The sequence below is a fragment of the Misgurnus anguillicaudatus genome, chromosome 22, assembly GCF_027580225.2.
Source record: "Misgurnus anguillicaudatus chromosome 22, ASM2758022v2, whole genome shotgun sequence".
In the NCBI taxonomy this organism is placed as follows: domain Eukaryota; kingdom Metazoa; phylum Chordata; class Actinopteri; order Cypriniformes; family Cobitidae; genus Misgurnus; species Misgurnus anguillicaudatus.
Genome location: NC_073358.2, coordinates 18,727,530 through 18,743,623, shown reverse-complemented (window position 1 = coordinate 18,743,623; position 16,094 = coordinate 18,727,530). Strand labels below are relative to the sequence as shown.

Below are 16,094 nucleotides of genomic sequence, written 5' to 3'. Positions count from 1 at the left end.
GTAATTCCTACTAAATGTGATTCTGCAGTTAACATCCTAAAACACCTGTGTGTTAACAGTATACGGAAAGGCTTGTGTCCTCATAAACCATGAGTAAACACACACGTACAATAGTCACATGTGTCCTCATAAACCATGAGTAAACACGCACAAGTGTTGTAAAGTTATAGTCTACCGCTGAGTCAAGTACAATAGTCACATGTGTCCTCATAAACCATGAGTAAACACACACAAGTTTGTAAAGTTATAGTCCACTTGCTGAGTCATGTACAATAGTCACATGTGTCCTCATAAACCATGAGTAAACACACACAAATGTTGTAAACTTATAGTCTACCGCTAAGTCACATTATAGCTAATTTCTCTTTTTTTCGGTCTTCCAGCTCGTCCATGAGCCTGTCGCTTCAGGAAGTGAAGTCACATCTCTTAAAGAGGTTTGTTAATAATTTTGTCAAATTTGTGTCACACGTGTTATAATTTGATCTGAAGTGAAATTTTCTAATTCCTACTAAATGTGATTCAGCAGTTAACTTGTTAATTAACGGACAAGTTTGGTATTTTACACTTCAAGCCCTGTTTTCAGATTGTTTATGATGAAATAGAACGGTTTTGACTGAAATTTGGAGATATGCGGCTGCCCCGAGAATTTTTGGGTGTTTGTGTTTCACCTCCCACCTTTACAATGGGTTTAAAGGCGGAGTCCATGATGTTTGAAAGCCAATGTTGATATTTGAAATCACCTAAACAAACACGCCCCTACCCCAATAGAATCTGGACCTTCTGTTGATAGACCCGCCCCACACATACGCAACCCGGCATTTGATTTGATTTGATTGGCTATAAGTGTGTTTTGGTAGTCGGCCCGCCTTCTTTTCCAAAGCGTTTTTCAAACATCGTGGACTCCGCCTTTAATGGTGCACTGGAACAATCCTTCCTAAAATGCATTAAACTTTCGTTTACAAAGACGTGAAACTCACCGAGTGGTCAGGGGTGTTCACTGATATGTTCACACAAAAATCGCTGCAAAATACACATTCTAACAGGTTTTATCGTAGTTTTTGCCAACTCCATTGACATGTATTAGATGTGCTGTGAGGTACGGTATTACTCCGCGCCGGGAACTTTGTTTCTATTCTTGCAATTGGCAATGGCGGATTAGCGCCACCACCTGGGCTGGAGTGTCTATTATTCAAGCTCTAAGCGGAAGAATGTACAGGTGTGAGGGTTTTTTTTTGGGAAAAAAGGTCCACAAGTTAACAACGAATGCTAAAACAGCTGTTGAAAAGCATCTTTTGCAACGATTTTTGTGTGAGCATATCAGTGAACACCCCTGACCACTCGGTGATTGTCACGTCTTTGTAAACGAAAGTTTAATGCATTTTAGGAAGGATTGTTCCAGTGCACCATTAAACCCATTGTAAAGGTGGGAAGTGAAACACAAACACCCAAAAAATCTCGGGGCAGCCCCATATGTCCAAATTTTAGTCAAAATCGTTCTATTTCATCATAAACAATATGAAAACAGGGCTTTAAGTGTAAAATACCAAACTTAAAACACTTGTAAACACACACAAGTTTGTTTAAATTTAAAAACAAATTTTCTTCTGGGTGCCATGCTCCACAAGTTCGGTGTTTTACACTTAAAGCCCTGTTTTCAGATTGTTTATGATGAAATAGAACGGTTTTGACTGAAATTTGGAGATATGATGCTGGGCCGAGAATTTTCGGGTGTTTGTTGTATCACCCCCACCTCTACAATGGGTGTAAAGGTGCACAGGAACAATCCTTCCTAAAATGCATTAAACTTTCGTTTACTTTCATTTAATGCATTTTAGGAAGGATTGTTCCAGTGCACCTATGCAGCCATTGTAGAGGTGGGGATCATGATACAAAAGCACCCTAAAATTCTCGGCCCAGCATCATATGTCCAAATTTCAGTCAAAACCGTTCTATTTCATCATAAACAATCTGAAAACAGGGCTTTAAGTGTAAAATACCGAACTTGTCCTTTAAAAACTCCTTCACTAGCATTAAATAAGACCCATCCAATTTAGCTACTGCCATCTATTAGCAGCTGTGCATAATGATGAACTTGAATGCATTTAGGAGATTGCAGGTATTCACACTAATTTGTCCCTGGCATTAATTTGAGACTGGGATTTATTTGTCCACGATGTCCACGCCCCCGGCCACCATCAGAGGCCCGGCGTTTATTTGAATACCGGTCTTTATTTGAGGAATTACTTTATGATGTTTTATTAACAAAGTTAAGGAGGAGCAGGTTCAGATAATTAACCAAATGGTTACACTTTATTTTACTAAGTACAGTTGAAAGAAAAGGTTTATGAACCCTTTGAGCTTACTTGGATTTCTTCATAAATTGGTCATAAAATGTGTTCTGATCTTCATCCAAGTCACAACAATAGAGAAACACAGTCTGCTTAAACTAATACCGCACAAAAATTATACGTTTTCATGTTTTTATTGAACACAACATGTAAACATTCATAGTGCAGGGTGGAAAAAGTATGTGAACCTTTGGGTTTAATAACTGGTTGACCCTCCTTTGGCAGCAATAACCTCAACCAAACATTTCCTATAGTTGCAGATCAGACCTGCACAACGGTCAGGAGAAGTTTTGGACCATTCCTTTTTACAAAAGTGTTTCAGTTCAGCAATATTCTTGGGATGTCTGGTGTGAATCGCTCTCTTGAGGTCATGCCACAGCATCTCAATGGGGTTGAGGTCAGGACTCTGACTGGGCCACTCCAGAAGGCGTACTTTCATCTGTTGAAGCCATTCTGTTGTTGATTTACTTCTATGCTTTGCGTCGTTGTCCTGTTGCATCGTCCATCCTCTGTTAAGCTTCAGTTGGTCTTAAGTTTTTCTGCAAAATGTCTTGATAAACTTTGGAATTCATTTTTCCATCGATGACAGTACTCTGTCCAGGGCCTGAGGCAGCAAAGCAGCCCCAAACCATGATGGCCCCTCCATTATATTTCACAGTTGGGATGAGGTTTTGATGTTGGTGTGCTGTGCCTTTTGTTCTCCACACATAGCATTGTGTGTTCTTTCCAAACAACTCAATTTTGGTTTCATCTGTCCACAGAATGTTTTGCCAGTAGTGCTGTGGAACATCCAGGTGCTCTTTTGCAAACTTCAAACGTGCTGCAATGTTTTTTTGGACAGCAGTGGCTTCCTCCGTGGTGTCCTCCCATGAAGTCCATTCTTGTTTAATGTTTTCCTTATTGTAGATTTGTCAACAAAAATGTTAGCATGTGCCAGAGATTTCTGTAAGTCTTTAGCTGACACTCAAGGATTCTTCTTCACCTCATTGAGCATTCTGTGCTGTGCTCTTGCAGTCATCTTTACAGGATGACCACGCCTAGGGAGTGTAGCAACAGTGCTGAACTTTCTCCATTTGTAGACGATCTGTCTTACCGTGGACACATGGACATCAAGGCTTTTAGATATACTTTTGTAGCCCTTTCCAGCTTTATGTAAGTCAACAATTCTTGATCGTAGGTCTTCTGAGAGCTCTTTTGTGCGAGGCATGGTTCACATCAGACAATGCTTCTTCAGAACAGCAAACTCAAAACTGGTGTGTGTTTTTTATTGGACAGGGCAGCTTTAATCAGCACATCCAATCTCATCACATTGATTGGACCCCAGGTTGGCTGACTCCTGGCTCCAATTAGCTCTTGGAGAACTCATTAGCCTAGGGTTTCACATACTTTTTCCACCCTGCACTATGAAAACATATAATGTTTGTGCGGTATTAGTTTAAGCAGACTGTTTTTCTCTATTGTTGTGACTTAGATGAAGATCAGAACACATTTTATGACCAATTTATGAAGAAATCCAAGTAAGCCCAAAGGGTTCACATACTTTTTCTTTCAACTGTATAAATAACTTTGCAACTTCATGTCAACTAACTTTCATTAATTTGCAACTATACATCAACTAACTGTCATTAAAGTATTAGTAGACTGTAAGGGTTAGGAAAGATGTTAGGGTTAGTGGAATAAGTTGACATGCACCTGCAAAGATACTTGTAGACCATGGGTTTTCAAACCTGTCCTGGAGGACCAGTAGTACTGCACAATTTGCATGTCTCCGTCATTAGACACACCTGGTTTAAATCTTCAGCTCATTAGTAGAGACTGTAAGACCTGAACTGGGTGTGTAAGGTAACTGAATGAGGTGTGTCACAAAAGGTAAACACACAAAATGTGCAGTACTTGTGGTCCTCCAGGACAGGTTTGAAAACCCCTGTTGTAGACAGTTAAATGTCTGAGGAGATTTAATCACAATAAAGTGTTAGTAGATATTAAGCAGACAGTCTACTAATTCTCTAAAGATTGGTAGTTGATAAGTAGTTGCAAAGTTACTTATAATTAGTAAAATGTCTAAAGTGGACTATCGAAATAAAGTGTCACCAGCCAAATTAGCAGAGGTGTAGAATTCCATGGACGTGGTAATCAAAGGGTACACGTCATGATGAAAAGGAAAATAAAACTTAATTTTGAAGAAACTGACAGAAAATGAACACATACTAGATTATTAATGAATTAAATGTTTTTAACAGATACCTCTAACGGGAATAGCTGCGTGATGAAGTGAAACTTAAGGGTTAATAAACACAAACTGAAGCAGATTTTGTAGAACATTATATTATCTTAAAGGAGTGTAGCTACTGTAGCATGTAAATAATGCACATAAATAACGTGAGCAAGAGCGAATCAGGCACGTGCCGCTTAGCTAGGTTGCTCAAACAACAAAATCACCACAGGGCTCGACATTAAGGCTTGTCTGGGACAAGTGGATTTTTTGAAGGACAAGTGTAAGAGAAAATTAGTTGTCCGACTGGAGAAGTTAAATTTCAAACAATGTTACTTAACGTTATGTGCCGTTAACGACAGAGCAGAACGCGCAGCGCAAACACCGAGCGGAATATTGAACAGAGAGCACAGTGCACCGACAAACACACAAACGCACGTTTACACCTTATGTTGTTACTAAAAAGCTGCACGCGCATGAAACCTGATCACCGAACATGGAGGAGCGAGACGGCATGGAGTGGAGAGTAATGTTTCTTCAGGCTCCGGTGTGAATATAAATGATTTTGAAACCGCATTTTCATCACTGTGTGTCAAAAAAGCCGATTTAAGTCCGTATTTTATCTCTTCTAAAGTTTGGTAAAAACACATAATGGGCTTGAAATCTTGTTTAAGAATCTGTTTTATAATGAGAATCTCTCTTTCAGTTCGCCTATGTGTGTGTGCTGCGCGACAGCTGATTTGAATCTGACAGAGTTCGTCACTGTACATTAAAAATCCCACACAAACATTACAGCGTAAATGCTAGGTTTAAAATTTATTTTATATATAACAGATAATCTAGATACATTTACCCTAATAAGTTTTTTAAAACATGGTAATGTTTTAATGTTTTGCTTTAGTGTTTTAATGTCAGATCATTGAAATGTGGGAAAAAATGAAGAGAAAGGCAGCAGCAGATATAGCATCATTCTTCAGAAAGAGTACCAAGAAGCAGCCAAATGAATCTTAGTAAAATACATTTCAGTGGCCTACAAAATTCACGTGATTTTCTGGTCTCTATTGTTTTTTCAGCAATTGGAGATATAAATTCTGGTTTCAAAGTAAATTTCAAAAGTTTTATTTGATTAAATAGTAAAAAAAATTAGGTTGAATTATGACTATAAATTGTATGTTAATCTCAATTCATTTTAATTAAAATTGTAGAAAGTAGAAATTGTATGTTATACATCATTGTGATTATTGCATCTATAATACTTAATAGTATTTTAAGGTTGCATGATAGAGATTTTATGTGCCACCCCAGAGTAACTGGCACCTGCCTGGCCACCCCTATGAAAAATCCCTGGCTCCACCACTGATTAGCAAAACACAAAAATACATTATATTATAAATCTTTACCCGGACAAGTGACTTTTGTGCATTGACAAGTGAAACATAAATTTACTCCGAAGAACAAGTTCCTCAAAAAGTTAATGTCAAGCCCTGCACCAGCTAACTTGCATTACATTTGCAAGAACCACGTCTTTCTCTCACTTCAGCCGTGTGGCACGCGTGCCTGCTCACGATGTGAAGCACGTCTGCGCTATTCTCTGAAAAGCACTTGACAGGCTTTTGTGCAGTGCCTGAATTTGTGTAAATGATTTTTGTCAAAAAATAGAATTCTGGTTTATCTCAATCAGTTTCCCAGCTCATTCAAAAGCGACTTCAATACTGGTTTTGAAAATTAGCTCATCACTAATATCTTTATCCTCTATGTCTTTCATGAACTTGTTTTTTCCCCTCAAGGTAATAATGGTAAGATCCCAGCAGGAAACTAGAAGGCCAGGCAGTGGCAATGATGGTAAGAAAATTCCTTTAAAAAAAATAAAACAGAGTCCACGAAGTCTAAATTAAAATACTTAGTTAATTTTTAAGGAAAAATATTGAATATTGAAACTCTTTGGTTATTTTTAGCGCGATGCTAAATGGTCTGTTCAGATTCAATGGATTATGCTAAGCTATGCTAAAAAAACTAAAAAGTGGACGTGGTGCCATGCAGAAAGGAGGGGAAAGAGGGGAGACAGACAGACAACTTAGGATTCAGACAGTTTCAATTCGCTTCCATTGAGTTAAAAACACAATAAATGCACAGCCATTGGCACTCTGCATTGAAAACGTATAGATAAAACCACTGTTGCAGTTTGATAATCTAAGGCTTATTCTGTGGCATTTATATAAGCCTTTTGACGGGTTGTGTCAAGGAGTTGTAAAAATCACTCACTAAAATGAATGAATAACATTTGTGCCGAACTCTTATTACAAAGCAAAAACAAACATTCTCTTTCGATTCATGAACGTTTCTCTCAGTTAATGTATGTGATCTCACAGTCTAAAGCGTCTGTCATAACATGCTGTTGTGAATAATTAAAGGAGCGGTGAATCAAATACTTAATTTTAACTTGATAATTTGTTATATAAGAGGTCATCATACTTAAATGAACATTCTGCAAGTTTCAGAACTGAAATGTGCTACTGAAATATAACAGTTTTTGGCACCAAGCCAGTATTACAAGCGAGTGTGGAATTCCAAAAAATATGACGTCAAAGTAGAATTGAAGCACCTCCCCATAGCCAAATACACTTTTGTAGCCCCTCCCACAGCTTCGCGTGACACGTGTGTCTCAACAATAAGTAAACATGTCTTTAAAGATTGCCAAATGTAACCAAAATGACTTTTAACACTCTGGGGTCGGCTGCGGCGCGGGCGCCGCCAACTCTTTATTTTTCAATCACTCCGTAAAGAGACTTAGATAACTCTGCTGATTTTGGACATACAGATATGATTTATACATCATTTAAAACGTTAAAGTGTCTAGTTTTTTTCTGTCCACTCCCAATAAAAACAGAATGTTGTGCTTTTCGCAAAATTAAGAAAATAAACATGATGCGCGTTTTGTTCTCTCTCCCTCAGTGAAGTCATTTCAGAAACGCGTCAGAAAATTAACTGTAACTTCACGAATACATGTCATATAAACAAAAGATAAATGTCTACATAATGCTTGGAATGTCAGCTTTTAAATGATGTAAGTGAGATCGAAAACATATATTGTCATTCGGTGTAAACTGTATGAGAAGTAGGAGAGGGACCGTCTTTCTAATGTTACCTGATTATCTGTAATGAGAAGAGATCGCCACGCCCCCGCGCCATTGAAGTGAATGAGCAGAGACATCCATATGCATAACTTGTGCCTCCTGCAGTCAATGGATACGCAATCCAGTCCACAACCCAGTCTCTCTATTCCTTGTTGTTTCATCCGATTGCACCAAAACATGACATCTAAATCCTTACTTACTTGCGTATGTGTGCCAGTATCTCCAGACGCGAGTGTTTTCATTGTTCTTCCGTCAAACATTTCACGCGAGGGGAACACACGTAAACAAACACACGAGTCAGGAAACTCGACGCGGTTTTTGGTATTCTTATAAAATACGCGATTGAAAACAGTACAATCCTTATTTACTTGCGTATGTGTGTCACTATCTCCAGACGCGAGTGTTTTCTTTGTCTTCCGTCAAACAGTTTACGCGATGGGAAACGCATGCACAAACACGCGAGTCAGGAAATCGACGCGGTTTTTGGTATTCTTATAAAATACGTGACTGCAAACAGTACAATCCTTATTTAGTTGCGTCTAAGCATATATCTCCGTACAGCACGTTTATTAAACACAGGATCACTCGCATGTGCACACATAAGTTAATAGGCTTGTTCGACTTAATGCGGCGCCACAAGAACCGGCAGCCGAATGACGTCAGAGTTTCGCGAGAGCGATTTAAAAGCAAACTCTTCCATATAATTTCGCGGATCACTCTCGCGGTAGTTTGACGTCACCCGGCTGTCGATCTTTGCAGCGCCGCATGAAGTCGAACAAGCCGACTGCTTTCATGAGCAACACGTGAGGTAATGGCGGCGGCTGTAAACAAACATTGAGCAAGTTTATCATGCTTGTCCCTTGTTGTGTTTCTACTATAATGATATAATGATTACAAAAACACAACTAAGAGTCCAAACAACGACAGGCAGTTGTTCTTTTGAGCTTTTTGCCACACACAAACCCTGTGTTCACTTTGATTAGGCTACTATGGTTTTTAAAGGTAACTTATAGCCTACATGTGAAATTAATATATATATATATATATATATATATATATATTGTGTGTGTGTGTGTGTATTTACATTTAAATTGAAAAGTAAACCATCATGGTTTTACTACAGAGAAAGTTACATTCCTGTTGAACATCCCCACAAGGCTCATGTGGCTCATTATGCAACCCTTTTGTCTCTCAGCTGTCAATCACTGATTATTCAGGAGCATTCCCGCCTCCACGCATACAGCCTTTCCCAAGCAAAAGTGTCTTAGAAATTGTAAATCAATATCTTGCTTTATGTGAACGAGTAGGCCGAATGATTTTCACATCATTTTGAAGAAAAAAACTCTAGACTACTAGATCCTGTTTTGAAAAGTCTTGGGAAAACATGTTTAGAATTAGTTTTGTGGACTTATATCAGTGACTTAAAATTTTTGCTTTTTCAAAAACTACGCATAAACATTTTTCTCTCAAAAATACATACATGTACATACATGTTGATTATATGATATTGTAGCCCAGTTTGTGCTGAACGCAGTGTTATGAGACTTTTGCCATTAATATGTTTTTAAGCAACTGAAAAAAGCACAAATGTCAGTGCATGTCAAAACTTCCCCAGGGCCCTAAAAACCCCTTAGACCCCAGAGGGTTAAATACATTTTTTCTTAGAGACTTTTATTTTGACACGGTGATCTAAAGTAACCATGGAAACGCATTTTCGGTTGTGGAAGAACCGTCTATGGGAATAACACAGACGCTGGATAACGGAGGCTCAACATTAGGAATGCGTGGATAAAGTTTGTTTTTGAAGAAGTTCCAGCTCGCGTGGGGAGTGTTTGTTGTGTACACGGATTCATTTGTAAAGAAGTCGATGCTGGATTTGCAGAGAGACTGTGATTAAAAACACCACTAATATTGGATCTGACAAAAATGACACAGCAGTATACACTAAGTTTATTTAAGTTACTGCGTTTCACTATTGCTTTGTTAGAAGAGATCGCTTGATATGTCTGTTGTAACATTCGTGTCTAAACACGTATGTTTGACTGTTTTAATGTACTAAAAACATTAAACGATTAATAAAGGTACAACACTTAACAACACGACTGTAATTTAACGGTAGAAATATACAAAGTTAGTGATAAAGAAGGATTTATCAGCCGCAGTTTCTGATGCCCGCTTACTGTGTTGTATACGGTAATTTAGGCGAGTTGCGTTTGAAAGGTCAAACACTCCACAAAGCTTTTTTATCATATAACTGTGGTATGTAACGTTACGTGTATGTCAGAGCAACCTCACAAGCACACAAGAAATATGCAAAGTTATTGATGGATTGAAGGATTTATCAGCCGCAGTTTAGATTCTAATGCACGCTTACTGTGTTGTATACAGTAATTTAGTCACGTCGAGTTTAAATTTTTGTTTCTACTTTACTATACGTATTGTCATTTATGTGTATCATTTTTAGCACCCAGAATCTTTTGTGGCTCAAACATATTTGTGTTCGGCTGTTATTTTTACACATTAACGTTTTTAAAACATTTCCCCACATGTAATGACGGGGAATGAAGCTGTCCAATCATAGCAGTGGGTGTTACGTCCAGGTCTTCAGTGCGGCCTGCCCCTTCAAACTAACCATTTCTCCAGAGAGCCACTAGTCCATGTTACAAAATAGCCTATTACTTATTGCTTTTGATGTTTTTAAATGTAAAAAACGTGATCATCATAAGTAGACATCAGACAACAGTATAAAACAATAAAATCGACAAATTCACCGCCCCTTTAAGCTAAGGGCCTTCTCATAGGATAAGAACACGCAGTCTCATGAATAATTTTATAGACACTGAAGCGTTATCAATGTACTAGTTCTTTGCCACGTGTGACGTCAACACAATGTAGATTTTAAACCCAGAAGATGAAAATAGCACAGAAAGCTCAAAATTAACCAGCTTTCAGATGCTAACATTGTCTTCTATGATGTGCAAAGTAGTCTGGGGTTTCATGACCCTTTAATTCAGTTCAGTGTTGATTCAGTTTAAGTTCATTAACCATATAAAAAAAGTGAAATATTTTCAGATTTCAGGGCGCGGTTCCCCAATAACGCTCACTCTTAGCGCCCTAAGAAGACTCAAAAAGATATATCTTACCAAAGTTGTTTATGTTCCTAAGTGTGTTCCCCGAAGTGTCCCTTAGGAAGCTTCTTAACACGCTGCCTCTAAGTTGGACCTAAAGATGCCGCTGTCCCAAGTGAAGGTGCTGAATTATTTGAATTGATCACTCAGGGATTGATTTTCCACTTTATGTGCATTACGGCGCTATAAAAGACAACACGCTCTATAGAAATGGAACATTACTCAAATTATTCCAGTAACATATATTTTAACTTAGTTTAAGTTATCCGTAAAATATAGACTATTAATTAAATTATCAGTAATACGGGTAGACGAACCACTTGTCACTTGTGCTGCTTCTTGACATGGGTTTAATGACTTTAATGACTTTTAAAAATTATGTAATACATTTTAATACTAATAGGTACTTTACAACAAGAAATGGCTTTAATGGCTACTGAGATGTATGTGTGCATTTCTATATTTGAAGAGTTTCGTTGCAAAACGAGATATCCATTTTTTTACATTTTTGTCAAAACATGTTTATTATTATGTTATCATGTTATTATTTTGTTTTATGGTGCTACTTAGCTGTATTTTTTAAGTTATGAAGGTTTAAATCAAAACAAACCAACTGCATTTGAATTGATATTAATTGGAATGCACAACCAAAAAACGAGATTTCTGGACAATTAAAAAAACGGTGGTTATCTCGTTTTGCAACAAAACTCTTCATTTATTGTTCTTAATGGTAAGTCAGTTATTTTTATAGTATGAATCATATTATATGTATAATATATAAATTTATTATGTATGCACGTATTAAAACAAACAGTATAATGTAATAAAGACATACCATAATATAAAACTGTGAAATGTATGAAATATTTAATAAATTGTATAATAGAATACATGATATTATTGCTTTTTAGTATAACCAATTCAAATCTTTAATCTTTCTAAATAAATTATAAATGTAACGTGATGAAAACGCTATAAACAGAGGGAACAGACTTCAATGGGGAACAACCTTCGAAACAACACCAGCGCCGTCTTCGATTCATTAGTTCTGATACCAAATAAAGTCAACTGCATAAAAAGTCCTGTATCTAATGCAAACATATATTATTATAAGTCCTAAAATGTCCATAACATAAAATCATTGTCAACATACCATAGTTTGACTTGTACTGCGCTGCGCTGATGTCTAAAGACTGCTGCACAGTGGCGGCGATAGCGTTTTGCGCTCAAGCAATGCTAAGAGAGAGCTTACGAATGGTCCAGACCAACCTTCCGAAAGTGTGACTAAGGGCGTTTTCACATCTGTAATTCGGTTCATTTGGTCCGGACCAAAAGCAAAAAATGATACATTGTAACTTTTTTAGCAGATTTGGTTCCATTTCACACCACACTGATTGCTCTGATCCGCACCAATTGAAACGAACCAAAATTCTGTCATGTGATAAGATCAACATCACTCATTGGCCACATGTATTTGAACGTATTTCCTAAACGGCTTCACGATTGGTCAGAACAACGTGCGGGAAATTCCAACGGAACCCCCGGAAGTAAACAAAAGAAGGATAATACAGCAGACACCATGGACAAACGGCTGCGCGCTGTGAATATGTCTCCGTGGTTGTTATACATTTGTATACAGCACTCTAGACAAACTGTTCATTTTCAGAATGAATCGCGGACGCGGCTTGAAAACAAAGGTTTAATGCACTACAAACGGCGAAGACAAAAAAAATCCGAGGCTCCGCCCGCACCTCCTTGCAACTACAGGTATGTCCGCGATTTGTCATTTTGCTAATATTGCTAACAGAGAGGGTCAACAAACACTTCCTCATCCGATAATGCACTGCGCAGTTGCCTACGGCAGCTGGTTTAGTCCAAAATGCGCAGTACTTTTGCAGTTAGGTCGGTTCGATCTCGGATCTTGTTCTCACCACAAACGAACCGCTCTAGAGTTCGTTTGAAAGCGTACCGAGACCACCTCTGCAAGCTGGTCTCGGGCCGCTAGTTTGGTCCGCTTTTGGTGCGCACCAGCGTTCGATAGCTGCATTCTCACCTGCCCAAACGAACTGCACCAACTGAGCAATCGAACTCTGGTACGATTCAATCGAACTAAACAAGGCAGGTGTGAAAACCCCCTTACAGAAGATATACTTATGGCGCTTTTCCATTGCATAGTACTCCACGGTTTGGTTTAGTTTGGGTCGGGTCAGCTTTACTTTTGAGAGCTTTTCCACTGGGTGCAGTACACAGTACCCAATACTTTTTTTCGTACCACCTCGGTTTGGGTACCAAGCGACTCGAGCTGATACCAAACATGACGCGAAAACACTGTAGGTCACTGATTGGTCTGAGAGAATATTCACTACAGCGTCATCGCTATAATGTAGCTTAGCTTTACCTGTGTTAGCTTGCGCTGTCTCAAGCAAACATGTTGTCATCTGTGCTATGCTATAAGTTCCCAAACACAAAATTGCATTAGGCAATGTAAAACAGAAACTGCATCTTAAACAACAGTACTGTTTGCACATTAGGCTTCACAGAGGGCGTGCAACATCGGCAATTTGGCAAGTAGATGGTAAGCTGTTGATTCATTCTAAAATGCTTTTTTGCATAGTTGTGTTTGACACATGAAAACGTGTTGGGTTACGTATGTAACTGTTGTTCCCTGAGAAGGGAACGAGACGCTGCGTCTCCCTTGTCATACTTCCTGCGTCCCTGTAACACCGTCTTTGGCAATATTTTAGATAGCGTTATACTTCCTGGCTACCACCTCACCCTTTGTCGTTAAGCCTCACCATTGGTTGAATTTCTTATATGTGAAATATAAAAGCAGAACATACAGAGCAGAACATTGTCAGACTTGTTTCATTGGCCTCGAAAACACTGCAAACTCAGGAAAATGTGATGATTGACAAAGAGATAACAATAGCCACCTTCTGCCGCCTCGCGTGCTTAACACTCACAGCTTTGACCAAAATAATTTAACAGGATTATGTTTTGCAATAAACCTCCGTCTTGGCGTTGTGTACTGCATGCATTTGTGTTCACAGCGCCCAACATCTTGAGGTGTTGCAAGGTCCTCGTCTTTTTTGTACTTATATACCGTTTTGGTGCTTAACCGTTTATGGCTTTTGGCACATGAAGCGATCAAGATTTTGGTGTTATTAAAGTGTAAACATGCCTGTACGAATATTTTGATCTTTGAAATAAAGCATTTGGATTTATTTTGGTTTATTATTGGATTTTTCTTGTTTGCTGTTTTTCTTTTTTTTCCTGTAAGATCTGGCAACACTAGTCAGCAAACGCTCGTGCCTTTGTCATTTTCTGCAACGCGCATAAAGAAGACTTTTTCCCCTTCTAGGCATTTTAAAATTTTAAAATACTTCTTTTAAGTACTCCTAATAACAAAAAAGTTAGTCTGGAGCCCTGAATTACTAGACTTAAAAAAAAATTAAGTTAGTTTTTTATTCTACTTTTTTTTAGGAAACCTGGCAGTATACAGTAAAAAATTCCGTTGAAGTCAAAATGTTCAATAAATAAACTTAACAACAAATACTTTCCTCTTCACTTAAAGGCAGAGTAGGCAGGTTTAAGTCTAAAAAGTCTAAAACACTTTTTACCAAATTTGTTTGAACTGTCTTTATATTTCAATACATAAGTAAAATGTAAGTACCCAGAAAAAGAGAGTATAAAATCGAGTGTCTGTAGACCTCTCACGACTCATTTTTCCATTCACTCCACCTCCTCCCTCCTGGGTTTCTTCTAAAGCCACGCCCCCAAAACACATGAACGCGCGACTGCTTTGCTGGGAGAACCATCATTTACCTCAGACGAGCGGAGAGGAAGGAGCACGGTGCATGTAGTAACATCACGTCAGAATCACATGTAATAATACACCTAACTTTATCACTATGAATATAAACAAATAGGATGCCTTTTAGTACTCACTATTAAGCAAGCATATCGATACTGGAAAAGTTTAAAATATATTTAGTTTGATTCGGTAACGAACAAGTTAGTTATATTTAGCCTATAAGACATCTAAAAATAGGTTGCATTGATACAAGTTTTTTCATTACCATCAGTTACACTGTAATAAAGGTGAATTTCGTGGAAGATTCATAACATAAACAATGTTTGCATGTAAGAGTTTCCGTGATGAAAGCATTGTTGACTCTGATGAGGACTACACTCCGGAGACAATACCACTACTGCATCGTCGACTCGAGGAAAAGCCACGCGATATTTACTCTCGTTTGATTTCTTCGTTTATTCCTTTTTTTGCCTCGTTTGCCTTCGTTGACTGGATATTCAGGTACTGTGAGTTAATGCTCTTTCACTGCAGTACTTTTGCTCTTCATAGATTTCGTGCCCCGTGCACTGGATAATCAATCGGGTTTGCGCATGTGTGGGCAGATCCCGTAGCAACAGGGGTGTTGCCATGGTCGCTAGAGAGAGTGATAGTTGCGCAAGCCAATCATTTGTTTCGTCCCGAATGGAAATAATTAGCTGTGTTTAAAACAGTCGTGAAAGGTCTACAGACATTTGAGTTTTATACTCTCTTTTTCAGAGAACTTAAATTGTATAATAATAATATTTCTATATGTAGACAAAGCATTGTAAAACAATTATTTGCCTATCCATTTCCATAGAGCCTTTGAAAAGGAGGAAACCATGCCTGAAGTACCCATCTGAAGGAACAAACACTTGTCATAAATGTCTCTCAAAACAATGGTGTGGTAAATTTGGGTTTTATTTCATTCATGTAATGAGTTGGCTTACCTGTTCTTAACTTTGAACACTGTCATGCTTAATTTGAGTAAACATTACTTAAACAAATCTTTATATTAGTTCAGGCAGGGAACCAGTTCTGGTTAAAAGGTAAAAAAATGGTAGTCAGTTATGTTAACAATTTATCATCTTGTTTGTTTTCAGTCTCTGGCAGAGGAAAGGGTACGCTCAAAAAACCCTGGACAAAAGCTGAAGTGAGTGGTAGATGGACTGCATTTTATATAGCGCTTTTAACAGACCTATGGCCATCCAAAGCGCTTTACAATTTGCCTCACATTCACCCATTCACTCTCTCATTCATACACCGACGGTGGTGTGAGCCATGCAAGGGGCCATCCAGCTCATCAGGAGCAGCTGGGGTTAGATGTCTTGCTCAAAGACACCTCGACACTTGATCAGGTGGAGCCGGGGATTAAACCACCAACCTTCCGGTTTGTGGACAACCTACATGAACCACTGAGCCACTGCCGCCCCAGTGAAC

General features: G+C 38.3%; 1 long non-coding RNA gene across 1 annotated transcript; it reads left to right on the top strand.

Moving 5' to 3' along the window:
* Positions 1–374: 374 nt before the first annotated feature.
* On the top strand, positions 375–16,094 carry LOC141358869 (uncharacterized). The gene is made up of 4 exons (XR_012365379.1): positions 375–434; positions 6,348–6,402; positions 15,475–15,556; positions 15,758–16,094. It is a non-coding gene; the product is annotated as an uncharacterized lncRNA (long non-coding RNA).